At 35.0% G+C, this 15,119-nt stretch overlaps 1 long non-coding RNA gene across 1 annotated transcript in view; it reads left to right on the forward strand.

The window, feature by feature from the left end:
- The window catches only part of LOC131835333 (uncharacterized), a 41,337-nt gene extending 26,839 nt beyond the window's left edge, over nucleotides 1-14,498 (forward strand). The window contains exons 2-3 of the long non-coding RNA XR_009355133.1: nucleotides 12,734-12,859; nucleotides 14,205-14,498. This is a non-coding gene — a long non-coding RNA (uncharacterized LOC131835333). The remainder of the gene's footprint in view (nucleotides 1-12,733; nucleotides 12,860-14,204) is intronic.
- The last annotated feature ends 621 nt before the right edge of the window (nucleotides 14,499-15,119 follow it).

Raw genomic sequence — 15,119 nt, forward strand, 5'->3', positions numbered from 1 at the left:
AGTATTAATCTATGGTTTTTAAGTATAGTTGTTTCTATCTTATATAGAATTGATGCTCAAAATAATAGAAACACAGCTTTCCTGCCTTATAGAAGGGATTTAAAGATAGTGCGGTAGTCACGTTTCAGAATCACTGACACCAATAGCTTAAAGTAAACAGATGCTTTGCTTTCATAGCTCTTTGGGTGTTAAAAGGTAAATTCCTCCTAAATTTGAGAACTATCTTTTCTTGGTCAGAAGAAGAGTATGTCTAGGAAGGTTTTTTGAGGAATAAAAGAAATTGTGTCTCCTCCTTAGAAAGGACCATTTTTGAATCAACTATAAACTGTTCTCCAGAACTTCCTGCCTAGAGTGTGCTGACATAGAATATAGAACATCTGCATAATTGTTATGTGAGATTTTCTAGTCTCCCCATGTGATACTGACTTCTGTGTTTGCAAGCATTTTGGAGCAAGTTGAGTACTTTTTCATGGAAATGTAGTTTTTTTTAACAATCATCAGCACTAGTACTGGGACATCTCATACCATCTTATAACCTTTGCATGCATATTTTGCCTTATTTTTTAAAAATTTATTTATTTGAAAGAGATCACAAGTAGTTAGAGAGGCAGGAAGAGAGAGAGAGGAGGAAGCAGGTTCCCCACTGAGAAGAGAACCCAATGTGGGGCTTGATCCCAGGACCCTGGGATCAATGACCTGAGCCGAAAGCAGAGGCTTTAACCCACTGAGCCACCCAGGCACCCCTTGCCTTATTTTTAAAAAATTCTGAGTGTTAGGATCCAGATTTTCCCATTGCACTACATTTTACCATGACTAGTTATTTAACTTAAATATGGAGTAAATGAAGAAAGGAAAGAAAGTATGCAGGCCAAATCAAACCAGAGTAGCTTGCAATGATGAAGTCATATAAAAATGCCAGTAAGGATTTTTAGAACAAATTAATTATGGTTTTGGTTTTTTTTTTTTTTTTTTTTTTTTTTTTTTTTTACAGATGGTAGCTTAGAGATGTTTCTAGATAGAGACATTCCCCCATGCATCCCCACCTTATTAGGAAGATTGCCCTAGTTACATTGACATATGGAAATTTGATGAGTTTATCATGGACAGATCAAATATTCTCTCCTATAGTATATCTCATATATGCATGTGCTTTCTGATGCATTGCCTTATGTCAACAGATAATAATACAAATTTAGAGCTCAGCAGATATATAATTTAAGTAAGCAATCAAATTTAGTATTTTTTAAGGAAAAGAGAATCATGTCTGTACCCAAAAACTAGTTCATCATGAAAAATGTGAGCTTTTTTACTTTACTCACATAAACACATTTTATCATTCATAATAAAATATGCAGAAAATACATGATGAGAGCTGGCCCATTTTGAAAGAGCAATAAGTAACCTAACATTGTACTGTAAAAACTAAACAAAACAAAATAAAAACGAGGACAGTTCATCAGGAAGAGGTACTTTCATGGGCATATTGTAGAAAAAAACCTTGTTTTCTAAGGCTACTCCACATGCTGCACACTAACTTATCATTACATTATTATTTCCCTCTAAAATTTGAAATAGTGTGATTGGAAAAGATTTTTTACTTATCAGGAGTTCTAAATTCTTAAATTTTCAGTGCTTTGCATTTTCAATTCTTTATATACTAAAAGAAACAAAATGTTCCAAGCTCTCTCTTTATTTTTATTTCTGTTCAGAGATGCTGTAGAAGCTGTCACAAAGAGGATTATCTAAACATGTGCTGAATTTAAAGCATGTATATGGATAAAGAGATATATGATTCAAGAGGAAAGAATAATACCTCCTGTATGAAAGTGCTTTTATCACTATAACTGATTCCATGCAATCATTATTATGCAGATAAGTTGGAAGCAGCTAAATATTGTGAGCTTCTAGCACAACATAATTAAATCAACACATTGTCCTTTGTGTTTTCAGGAAAGTGGCTATAGAACTTGCAGCCTTTGGCAGTTCTCCAAGGCTGGTGGGCATCTGTGGCAGCGTATTTTTGTTCTCTGACGAATGAAAACTATAATTAACAAATAGTCTTATATTCTGAAATGTGAGGAGGGGGGAAAAAAAGATATGTTTCAGTGTGTATTAGTTCTTTGTTAAGTATTGATATGTTATCCCAACAACATTTTGTGAAATATCCTAGCTGCATAATGAGGTACATGTTTGCAATTGTCACACCATATCTTGTGATACAGCAAGAACACAGTACAAGGGTGTCCAGATCAAAGTCATTTACTTCAGAGTGTGAAGTTAGATAAGAAGAGATGAAGGCGGAGCTCGGTTGAAAGCAGGAGGCAGGCTATAAAGTAGGGAAAATTTGTAGGGAGAGAGGAGGGTGAATTCTAGAGAGACCAATGATATGACCAAAAAGTGTTATCAGTCTTCAGATAAGAGGAATGAGAGAACATTTTAAGTAATGACTAAAAACCCACATGAATACAAGGTTGTTTCTCCATAATTTATCTGAGGACTGCAACATAAATAAAAATAGCCCTGAATACATAGGAATGGTAAATCCCCCATCCACTCTTCAATCTTCTTACAAGTATAGCCACTTGGCCATTATTTAAAACAGAATTCCTCGACCTCAGTGATAATTGACTTTTTGGGCCAGATAATTCTTTGTTGTGAGGGGCTGCCCTGTGCACTGTAGGATATTTAGTACCATTTACGGGGTCTACCCACTAGATGCCAGTAGCACACACCCTAGTAAGGACAATGACAACATCTGCAGAGATTGCTAAATGTTTCTGGAGGACAAGTGCATTTCTAGTTGAGAACTGCTGATCTGGAGTTTCTATCTCAAATGCTACATGTTTCTTAGAACAGAAAGGCTTAAGGGATTATATGTCAGCATTATTGGTTTTAGCATCAAATCATCCTTCCTCATAGACTAGTCTTGAGCCTGTGTTCAGTTTTATGAGAAGCAGACTCCAAACTGTGCTTCATTTTTTTTTTTTAAAGTGGACTTCTCCAGTATGACTTCTGCCTATTGTCTCTGTATTGTTAATTTGAAAATGATTCCACCGTTCTAGTAAACGGATCACTCCCTTACTCTTACCAAGGATCGTTCTTTCTTTCCAGACATATAGTAGCTTTTTTCCCCCCTTACACTCTACTATAATGATTGCCATAATATAATAATAATATTCATTATAAGTTTTGCTAATATGGCTGGCTTGTTCACCTAGGATCCAAAGTAGGACATATCTTTCACAGATATGACTGTGAGTGAGTTTTATGCTTTCTCCAATGAGAAAAGCAGATTTATTGTCAAAGACCAAGTGAAGAATGAGAACTTTCACATCTAGTCTGGCCAAGACAAAGTCATAAGGCACTCAAAGCAGAGATTGTTTTAGAATGCCAATGCTTCTGTTTGGAGCCAGAAACAAAATTATTGAGCAAATTTATTGAGAGAGATATATTGGAAGTTGTCATATAATTTCTTTGTGGTAACTGTTTGTTAGGAACCATATATATGTTATCACCATGATTCCTTAACAATATCATCTACAATTATACCTTCCACCCTTCTATATTTTCTGAAAGAACACTTGTTGGCCAAAGTAGATTTTCAGAGCATTTGTTATATAACCTGAATGAGAATAAGGACAAGAAAAGTTTTGTTTACAACCATAACATTCATAGCTGTATACTTTGAGCAAAACATCCAGTAGGCTTCAAAACAACCTTTTTTTTTTTTTTTTAAGATTTTATTTATTTATTTGTCAGAGAGAGAGAGTGCACAGGCAGAGTGGCAGGCAGAGTCAGAGGGAGAGGCAGGCTCCCTGCGGGGCAAGGAGCCCGATGTGGGACTCGATCCCAGGACGCTGGGATCATGACCTGAGTCGAAGGCAGCTGCTTAACCAACTGAGCCACCCAGGCGTCCCTCAAAACAACCTTTGAGGGACGCCTGGGTGGCTCAGTGGGTTAAGCTGCTGCCTTCAGCTCAGGTCATGATCCCAGCGTCCTGGGATCGAGTCCCACATCGGGCTCCTTGCTTGGCAGGGAGCCTGCTTCTCCCTCTGCCTCTGCCTGCCACTCTGTCTGCCTATGATTGCTCTCGCTTCTCTCTCTATGACAAATAAATAAATAAAATCTTTAAAAAAAAAAAAAAAAAAAAAAAAAAAAAAAAAAACAACCTTTGATATCATATTATTTCCCCTGTATGTTTTGTTCCTACTTCCCTCTCTGTTTTGCTCTCCACTGATGACCAAACTTTGTACTTAATTCAGAAATCAGAAATAATCAGACATGTGCTTTTTTTTTAACCTTCCCATCACTAAACTTTAAACCCATCCGCATCTGTGACCCCTACACTGTCTGACTTACCCATTGTTACTTTGGATTAAGTATCCTTCTTCCAATTAAACATGATAGGTGTATCATGCATTCCACCTTTCCCCAAAATGTGACCTCCGTAATTACCCACCTCTTTCCTGTTCCTCTGGGAGATAAAGGCAGCCTGGACTAAGGTTATTTGTGGGACCAGAAAGAGTACATAGATGAGAAATATGGTAGAGTGAAGATTGTAGCACATTTTCTAAACAAGCAGAAAGTGCCATGAATTGGACCTGGGGAAATAAGAGAGGAACATTAATCTTATGATCTTTGATTGATTCACATACATAAATGCAAAATTACTTCCTATCTTTCCCAGGTGGAGAGGATGTTGTGTCTTTCTATTACAAAATTTCTAATGCATCCATGAATTCTTCAATGATGTTATTTCTAGAAGAATCCTTTTACTTTTTACCTCCCACCTTTAGGAGAACCTTTTTCACATTCTAGTTAAAATCGTGCTCTATGCAGGGCACCTGGGTGGCTCAGTAGGTTAAGCATCTGCCTATGGCTCAGATCATGATCCCAGGCTCCCAGCTCAGTGGGGACACTGCTTCTTCCTCTCCTTCTCTCCTCCATCCCAACTCATGCTCTGTCTCTCGATCTGCTGCCTCTCTCTCTCTCAAATAAATAAATAAAATATATTTTTTTAAACTGCACTATGCATAAGAGGAATTCATATATTTATCTCGCTAATGGAATCCCAGTGTTTTCTCTTTGTGATGGTGGAGGTTTTATTTTCTTGCACTATATTGCCAAAAAAACTGTAAGAGCCTTAAAGGGAGAAATATAAAAAAGAAATCTAAAATGATGGTTGTAACTAAATTTCACATGTTCCAATGAATATCAATTCTTCTGATACATAGTTTGATATATAGTTTGATAATACTTATTCCTTTCTACTTTGAGTTATTATATCAAAATATTAGACTTGTTTTTCATTTTTCTAATTAAAAAAAAATTATTTATTTATTTATTTATTTGAGAGAGAGAGAGAGAGCGCGCATGCACAAGTGGGTTGAGGAGCGAGGGAGAAGCAAACTTTTTGCTGAGCAGGGAGCCGGATGAGGGGTTTAATCCTGGGACTTCAGGATCATGACCTGAGGCAAAGGCAGCCACTTCAGGGACTGAGCCACCCAGGAGCCCTCTTTTTCATTTTCCTAAAGCTTTTTTGTCTTGATAAAATTTACTTACCAGTACATAGCTTTTTATTTAAGAAATTAAAAGTGTTATAACTGATATTAATCTACTAGGTTCTTCTCTGAAATTGATAGCCATGATCTCTATTTCAATTTGAAACATATAAGCAGAACTTTAATCTGTTGGTTTCCACCAGTTGTCAATATCTATCGATTTAACAATCTTGAACATACAGCATTGGTTCTACACAAACACTGATACACACATACAATTTTATAAATGTTTATAAACTGTCACAAAATGACAGGATTTGTAAGGTAAATCCCATGAAATCACTTCTTTATAAATAAAAGGAGTTGTGTCTATATACTTCTTCTTGTATGGGCTGTTCATCATAAACTTGGAAGAGGTCAGTGAAAAAGGACCAATGAAAGGTACAAGGGAGGAAAGCCAGTAATATAGCAATAAGTTACCAGATTTTAAAAAAACTTAAAAATTTAGTATCCACTTCTATTTGACTGATCTCTATGGTTGAACAAGCATATATCAATTTCTTGGGACAGTATTGGTTTCAAATTGTGTGTTATTTTCCCCATGAGCACACTTAAATCAAATTATTAGTTGAAGGTTTGATTTAGAATATATTGCTACTCTACTTCAAATGAACTCAGACTCAATTTTTAAAAGTTTCTACAATCAAACGTGTTCTGAATCTATGTTCTAAAACAAGTAGAGGTAAATACTAGAATAGAGATGCCAAGGTTTGGTGAGTGCATTATGTTTCTTATATTTCCTTATAAAATCCATGGACACTATTCTCAATGAAACCCATATGTAAAAATGGGAATAATTCTCTTTGTAAAAATCATAGAGAAAAGTGAGATGATTTGAGATTCCTAAAATTATTAAAGAAACAGCATTAGCCTTTAGGTTTGTCTGGAGATAATCACATCATGGCTAGCAAAGCTTTCTAGGTCTTGTACTGTATCTTAACTCTTCATCTAAGCTTTTCATTTATTTCTCACCTCTATGTTAAAGAAAATTTACATATATATGAACTATTGAGGTCCTGAATTGTCCCAGTTTTTAAAAATAAATTTTAATCTCTCTTTGAAAGATTAACAGTAGCAATATAATCATTGTAAAATTATGTTTTATCTTAAATTTTTGCTCTTGGTTTGACATAGAACTTCCTGGAACAAGTGCTCTCTAAAGCACAAATTCCTGGGTGCTGGTTGGTCAGTTGCTTAAGTCTCTGCCTTTGGCTCAGGTCATGATCCCATGGTCCTGGGATGGAGTCCCACATCTCACATTGGGCTCCCTGCTCAGCAGGGAGTCTGCTTTTCCCTCTACACCCCCTCTACTCATGATCTCTCTCTCTTTCACTCTCTTAAATAAATAAATAAAATCTTAAAAAAATAATGAAACACAAATTCCTTGAAAGTTTCTTTATACAATGAATTATATCAATTACTTCAAATCATGCCATAACCAAAATTTTTCAGTAATAAAATATCCAGATTAGTTATAACCACATAAGCTTCTGCTGTAATAATATGCTACATTACATAGTTTAAAAATGTACTTATTAAAATTGGTCAAAATTGAGTTTTTTATTTCTTTTGCAGCTACAAAGAAGCCATAACTGCCACTCTTAGTATTGATTGTTAGCAGAGTAATTTCTTAGACCACCCCCCCATTTCATAAAAAGCATCAAGAACAGAAATCCTATTCATTTTCATTCTCTCAGTCATCCTGTTAAAATAGCATGAATTTTCCTTACAGTTTTCCAAGAAGGATTATCAGGTACACTTGTTGGTCCAGCGAAGCAACAAAACAGACATTAGCATTAAGCAGTGACCTGGCAATTAGAAGATACAGATTTTGTTTCTGCCTTCATCACTTTGTTCATTTTGTCACTTGACCATTACTCCTTCTCTTTGAGCCCAAGCTTTTATGTCTACAAAGTGTCTTGTGTAGTACAATAGATCCAGGGGATCCTTAGGAAATATTAAAAATGATAAATGGTAATGGTAAACCTAGCTCTTACCTCTTGACTGCAGAGTGTGCTTTGTGACTGAATAATCAAAAGGCTTTGAAATTGTGGATGAATTTTTTTTTTTTCCTAGCAGTAGTTAGTGCATTATTCTCTGCTTAATTATGAGCTGAACATAGAGGAACATACTCACGGAGACAGTGGATATCTAGATCTTTCTTTGATATGCTTACTGCTTACAGCAGTTCTTCACCCTCTTCTGCTGTTTCCAACTTTTTTTTTTTTAAGATTTTATTTATTTATTTGACAGACAGAGATCACAAGTAGGCAGAGAGGCAGGCAGAGAGAGAGGAAAAAGCAGGCTCCCTGCGGAGCAGAGAGCCCGATGCAGGGCTCAATGCGGGGCTCCATCCAAGGACCCCAGGATCATGACCTGGGCGGAAGGCGGAGGCTTTAACCCACTGAGCCACCCAGGCGCCCCATGTTTCCTACCTTTCTTAAAGGTTTATAGAAGACAGCAGATATGAAGTTGAATATACTGTAACTTTTCTGGTACTATAAGGTTATTTGAAAGTTGCCTTTCTCTAATAATAATCTTCTTTGAACTTTTGAATAAATTTCATTTCATTTCCCTCCAGATGTGTGCCTTATGTGTTACATGTATTTTATGAGTGGTTTTATCTATTTGTTTGTTTGTTTATTTACTTTGGACATTACTCTTACAACACACAAAATAATATTGCAAGTGGGCTGAAAGAATAATGCATCATTTGGTGAGTGCTGTGAAGTGTGTAAACCTGGCGATTCACAGACCTGTACCCCTGGGGATAAAAATATGTGTTTATAAAAAATAAAAAAAATAAATTTTAAAAAATTTTAAAAAATAATGCATCATCCCAAAACAAGAACTAAATTCATAGTTGATATCTGAATATGATTGGTTTTTTCAGATGTAAAATCATTTCAGAGCTGGGTTAGGCAAGCCCTTAAACTTACTCACCCCTCCCTAAAATTCAAGCTACACTTTAAAAAATAAATGCACTTACTTTAAAATTTGAAAAGATTTAAATCTCTATTAAATAAGCCAGTTGTAGAATTTTCTTTTAAATGGCTTTGTTATTTTTATGTTTTATGTGAAACAGTTCTTTCAGCCTTACTTTATAGTCTCAGGTTATCAAGATAATGGATATCATCCTTTTAATTTATCTCAATTCTTACCTTTTTATAAGAATTTATTATTTTCAGCCACAATAGGGGAGAGCCATTTTTTTTTTATCAAAATGGAGCTGATATTTATTGAAATAAACATGTATTTCTGATAGCATTTCTCAGAATCTAAGCAAAAGAGTTCTCTGGCTCTTTTTTTGTTTTGGTTTGTGTTTAGTTATGCTGACTTTGTTTTTGGCATATGATATGTTTTCTCATCTTTTAATCACTTTTATGTTTCTTTATTGATTGATAATGCTTGTACACAAAAACAGGACGTTGCAAAAATACTCAGCAGATAGTGAAAAGGTCCGAAAAGTATTCCTGGAAAGTCAATAGTTGGAATTCAAAAATAGTTAGATCCTGCATATGACAGGCATTTTTTTCCTATTTGTACTATACCTGAGAGGAGATTTCATTTTATATGCATAGAATAAAGTCTATTGTATGTATTAAAGCAACTTTATGACAACAGGGAATCTTTGTGGGTCTGAAAAATCAATGAAATATTTATAAGAAAAAATAGTTACTGAGAACATCCAGTCCCTGGTCATCATCCCGTGTTATAGGTGATGGCTTCAGCCATTTTCGAGTTACAAAATACAATTTATTAATGTAAAATCTTCCTCAACACAAAGCTGAGCTGTTTCCAAATTGATACAAGTTATTGCCCTGCAAGGAGGCAATGCCCATCTCCACTCAGAGCTCAAATAGTTAATGTTCAGCACTTGGGACCAATTTGGCTGACATGAAAGAGCCCCTGAAGCAGTAATGTCTCTTTGCTGGTGGTGATCTGTATATTACTGCACTTAAGTTCTAGAATGCCCGGAGTGCTTCAGATGTGATTTTATTTTGCTACTGGGCTTAATGCACCTACTTGAATATTTAGCCAAGTCAATTTTCTGTCAAACAAATTTATTTTTTGTGAGTATCAGGCACTTAAAGATAATGCTAATAAATAGGCAATGGATAGAATTTTTTTTTTTCTGCTTTATCAGGTTTTTGTTGTTGTTGTTTTGTTTTGTTTTTTCTTATTCTGGAAACACTAAGATCTGTATAAGCCTTCACATCCATTTTGAACTGGAGCAGCTATAGATCAACATGAAATATATAGACAAAGATGGACAGACCAACTTTGGTTTTACTTGGCCAGGTTTGCACTGCTCTCATGTGTGGCCATGCATCTTGGGCATTGCATAACTTTGTAGTCAACTCTAGTCTCTGCCTGGATAGTGCACAATTCGCATGACAGTATGTGGAGACACTACACAGATTCAAAGCAAGTGAAGAATTTGATTAAACCATTATTATAAAATTGCATAACATTTTCATGGCTGGTTACCTGAGTAAATCAGACCCTTACCTGATCTCATTGCTTTCTTTTCTTAATGGCCTTTAATCTTAGGCTATAAGACTCAGAATTAAGAGTTCCTCTACTTCAAACTTTTTACTATCTAGGAATAAACTAACACTCTTATCATCCAAGGACTGAACTAAGCCGCATAGCTAATTAGTGGCTATCAAAGCTAGATCTAAAATCCCAGTTTATAGACTTCCCTTCCAGTGATCTGTTTTCAAAATTCTATGCCCTCTTTAGCTTATTAATGTGTTGACAGCCACCTCTCACCTGAAGATTATACAACACAACACAGGGAAGTGACCTTACAATAATAGAATCCTGGTTTTAGTCTCTCTTCAAGTCCATTCTGCTATAGGGATTCTTCAGTTTTGATCTTGGCTTGTTAACCTCATTAGCATTGATTCTCAACACCTGTGCCTGTGGTTAGATGGGGACCTAGGGTGTATGACTTCTATGTACCAGAGCCCACAACCAATCATCATTTCTCTTGTGTCCTAATAGAATATGAATAGCCAGAAACAGTGAATCTGAAATCAGTTATGGATGTTAAGTAGGTTATAAAAATATATATATATTATACATTAATTCATATATATAGATATATAGATATAGATATTTCTATATCTATATATCTATATAGATATATCTAGATATCTATATCTATATCTATAAACAGAGGTTTTGGACCATAGGCAAAGCATGGCAAAATAATTTAATTTCTTTTTCTTTCTAGTGAGGCTGATGGGGTTTTGTTTACATTCCTAATGAGATGCTGATTTACATGTTTTGGAGAACCACTTATTCTGTGTTCTCTGTGCATGGTTTCAGCCTTGCAAATCTGGATTGGAGTCATGCATGAGTTCAGAGCAGATGTGTGCAACTGGACAAACCATTTGCCATTGCTTTTCCTTGGAATGGTAATCCACATGCCAGGATTTCAAATGAGTTTAATACACATTTTCTTGATTAATGGAAAATGGCAGAGTGTAGGAGACTGAAACAGTTCGTGCTTTGCTTGATTAATTAATAAGGGACTCTCTTTTCCCAGCTTCAACTCATTATGCTAATGAAGTGTCATCAATTAAGGCTTTCCCTTGATTATTGAATCTGTCAGGTACTGCTCAGTGAAAATGCTGCATTCCTTTGCTGTCTGGGTGGAATTGCCATTACAGCCCTTTATGAGCCGCTCCTTCCATTAGCTGCTGTTTGTTCTCTTTTCTCATTATTGTGTCTTTTTCTTGACCTTAAGAAAGATGATTATGGAAAGCTTGGAATAAACTGGAAAATTTTATCTCTGGGAATATGGATCAAGAAAATGTGGTAACAAAAATATATATCATTCTTCATTCAGAACTCATTTGTAATTAATGACACAGTAAAAAATGAATCAAAAGAATACAGTGAACTTTCTGAAGTAAGTCTCTGACATTAGATTAGATAAGCAGTTCTGAAATAAATGGTCATTAACAATTCCTCACTCTACTATTCAAACTAAATTTGGAGAGGAAGGGCTTTTCCTAAGGGAACTACTCTGAGAATAAAAGAGTGTGTTTTTAAATGCTTTATTCTATTCATGTGAAGTTCTAATTTGTTTATAAATATTACTTGTATTTGGATCCAAGGTGAATAAGGTGACAAAATGTAAATGGCTCTTTCCACAGTTTGACAACCCACGGAATGAGAGAAGATATTTGCAAATGACACTACAGACAAAGGCCTGATATCCAGGATCTATAAAGAACTCCTCAAACTCAACACTCAAAAAAAAGTATATTATGGCAAAAAATGGGCAGAAGACATGAACAGACACTTCTCCAAAGAAGACATACAAATGGCTAACAGACACATGAAAAAATGTTCATCATCATTAGTTGTCAGGGAGATTCAAATCAAAACCACATTGAGATACCACCTTACACCAGTGAGAATGGCCAAAATTAACAGGACAGTAAACAAGTGTTGGGCAGGATGTGGAGAAAGGGGAACTCTCTTACACTATTAGTGGGAATGCAAGTTGGTGCAGCCACTTTGGAAAACAGTGTGGAGATTCCTTAAGAAATTAAAAAGGAGAGACTGTTAAGCCATCCACTAAAGGCTGTGATGGAAGACCTGAGTAATCCACTCACGATCACCTATCCCATCTTGGCTTTAGTAATGCACATCTTAGGGAAGCAACATTAACACATGTGTTTCATTTTCTCATTTCATTTAACATAAATTTAAAAAAAAGTAATTTTATATTTTTATGTAACATCTCTGACTTTAGGGACAAAAGTTTTAAACCAGTGGTATCATCTGTTTAATTAACCCATCCATGTCTCTGTCTCCTTAGTGTAGAATGAGGAGATAATGTTCATTCATGGGTACTTTTCTAGAGATTTTGGGTATAAATAAATGGGAAAGAAAATGGGATACTTTGCTACTTGCTTTTAAGGAAAACATTTATATTTTGGTGCTCTGAGTTTTAAAATTAGAGGAAGACAGTTGATAGAGCTTATTGCTGAGTATATTGATACTTAGTTACCTCTATCAGTTATACTAAAGTTTAACTCTTTTTTAAGAGAGCACTCTTTTTCTCTTATTCTCTTTCAGGAATAATGTTTCCAGTTCAGTGGAACTCTAGATGTGCTTGTCTTTAGGTCATATCTTTAATTCTATCCTAGGTCCCAAACTTATGACAGTGCTGAGGAAAGACTGATTCATAAAGTGAACAAAGTATGCTGCTGAGCAGAGGCATTATCTACTGCCTCAAGAAAGAATCCCTGAATTATCTTCTCAGAAGGATTCTGGTAAGAAATATATCTAAATATAAGGGTGGACAAGTGGGAGGCTGGTATTCAAAAGAACTCAGGACTCACATTGTAGCAGTGCTACTCCTTTAGTGGACTAGCCCCAAGGACCAGATTCTTCACATGAGGTCCCCCACAAGGGCCATTTACTCAGCCTTCAAGGCCGGATTTGATTTGGTTGTCATACTTGCATTTGCACATATGGTTTGGAGAAATGGTAAAATAACCTTTTAAAACAGAAACTAGTGGAAAATCAAATTTCCCAAGTAAAGAAAAATTGGTTTTAAATTTTAAATCCAAGCCACAGTGCATGCATTCATTGTCATCATTTTAACCTTCTCTTCATTTTGTTTTATTTTGATATCAAAGTCATGATGATTGACCAGGCAAGATGCAAAAGGCTAAAAGATATCTTTTAGAATACATTACTCTCCATAAGTTTCTTCTTTTTAACAATAAAACTTTACTTTCATTGAAAAAAAAACAACTTAATTTCAACTTTGCAACAAAGGTACATGTTCATGCTGTCATTAAATTTGAAGTTATTTATAACACTGCAATGTTGGTTGAGTGAGAGAAATAGAAAAGTATCATAGGTTTAAGGATATGAGATATGACTGTCATTCATAACTAAAGTCATGCTGGGTGTATAACATAATCTCATTGTGTCTTGCCTGGTTTGAAATACTAAAATGTGTGTAGAGAGGAATGCCATATTTATGAATTTTAATTATTTCTAACAAAATAGACTTCAGGGCCTGAATATATGTGAAGTTTGCAGAGCAACAGATAAACAAAAGGTATTTTTTTCATATGGACAATGTAATGTGTTTAGTCAATTACCAAGAGTTAACCAAAAGGCAATAGGATATAATTAGTTTAATAAGCATGTATTATAAGAAAGCACTTTACTCAGAGTGCCAATGGGTCACTTGTTCCTCTAATAAAATTTATTCTTTGTGGGAGCTGAGCATTATGTGAGACACAGCATAGAGAAGTGGTTAATTATGTAAAGCATGGAGCCAAACAGCTGGAGGATGAATCCTAGCTCTCTCCTCTTTACCAACTGTATACACATGAGCAATCTCTTTAACTTTCCCATGCTTCACTTTCATCTTCCATAATAGTAATACATACCCTGCTTGATTGTGTGGATTAAATGAGTTACTAGATGCAAAGCTGCCAGAATTATGTTGGCACTGGGTAAATGCTATAAAAGTATTTGCTATTTTAATATAGGGCAATATATTATATTGGCAATTTTGATTGAATTTTAGGATCAGATAGATGGATATTTATATTCTGTCACTATAGGTAACTTTATTATTTTATTTTTTGTTTTTAGATCTTGGGTACATACCAAGACTATTGAGCCTCGATTTTCTCATCTGTAAAACAGGCACAATGACAGGATCTACCATATGTTTCATGAAGATTGAACAAGCTCTGTTAATCACTGCTTAATAAACATAATCATTATCTTTAATTTTTATGTACACATGGAATACCATTGCCACACTAATATAGTTTATTGTCCTTGACCACATGCAGGATATATTACAATCCTTTTGTTTCATATGTATAAGCTAGAAAGAGGTATAATTTAATATACTCCAGATTCAATATTAAATATGTACTACTTAGCATTTATTTTGCAGTCCAGTGTTCTTCCTTGCTGCAACAAACTCCTGAATTATATCAGGAAAACAGACATGACAACCCTAACATAAATGAATTATGCAGACACAGAAAATCCTTCCTACTGTTAAAAGATATTGGTTTTCTTAAAAAGGAAAGTAATGTTTGCCCTGTGACTGGCATAATTATTATCTAAGCCACAGAGTGATCAGAAATTAGAGCTTTATTGAAACTTGGAAGTTTACTTTCTGCCCTTTCATTTATTTATTTTTTGGCTAGATGCAAATTACTCTTGAAAAAATATAAAACCTCACAGCCTAATAATAATTTCATCATCACTGATATCAAAACATGTATAAGCAAAGAGACAGTGGCCAGGAAAATACATATTTTTCATCCAAGGAACTGAAAGAGGAAGTCTTTCCTTTCAGATTATAAAATGTAAATTATGAATGACTATAAATTCACTGGTTACTGCTCTCTCTGTTCAGCATGTTTTACTTTTACTTTTCTTCACCCTTAATACTTTTATGTTTTTTATACATATTTGATTCCTCACGAGTTATATAACCACTTTTGAGAAATTCAGAAGTGAGGTAAAGACTACTACCTGCTCACCCAC

Source organism: Mustela lutreola, chromosome 7 (genome assembly GCF_030435805.1).
Source record: "Mustela lutreola isolate mMusLut2 chromosome 7, mMusLut2.pri, whole genome shotgun sequence".
In the NCBI taxonomy this organism is placed as follows: Eukaryota; Metazoa; Chordata; class Mammalia; order Carnivora; family Mustelidae; genus Mustela; species Mustela lutreola.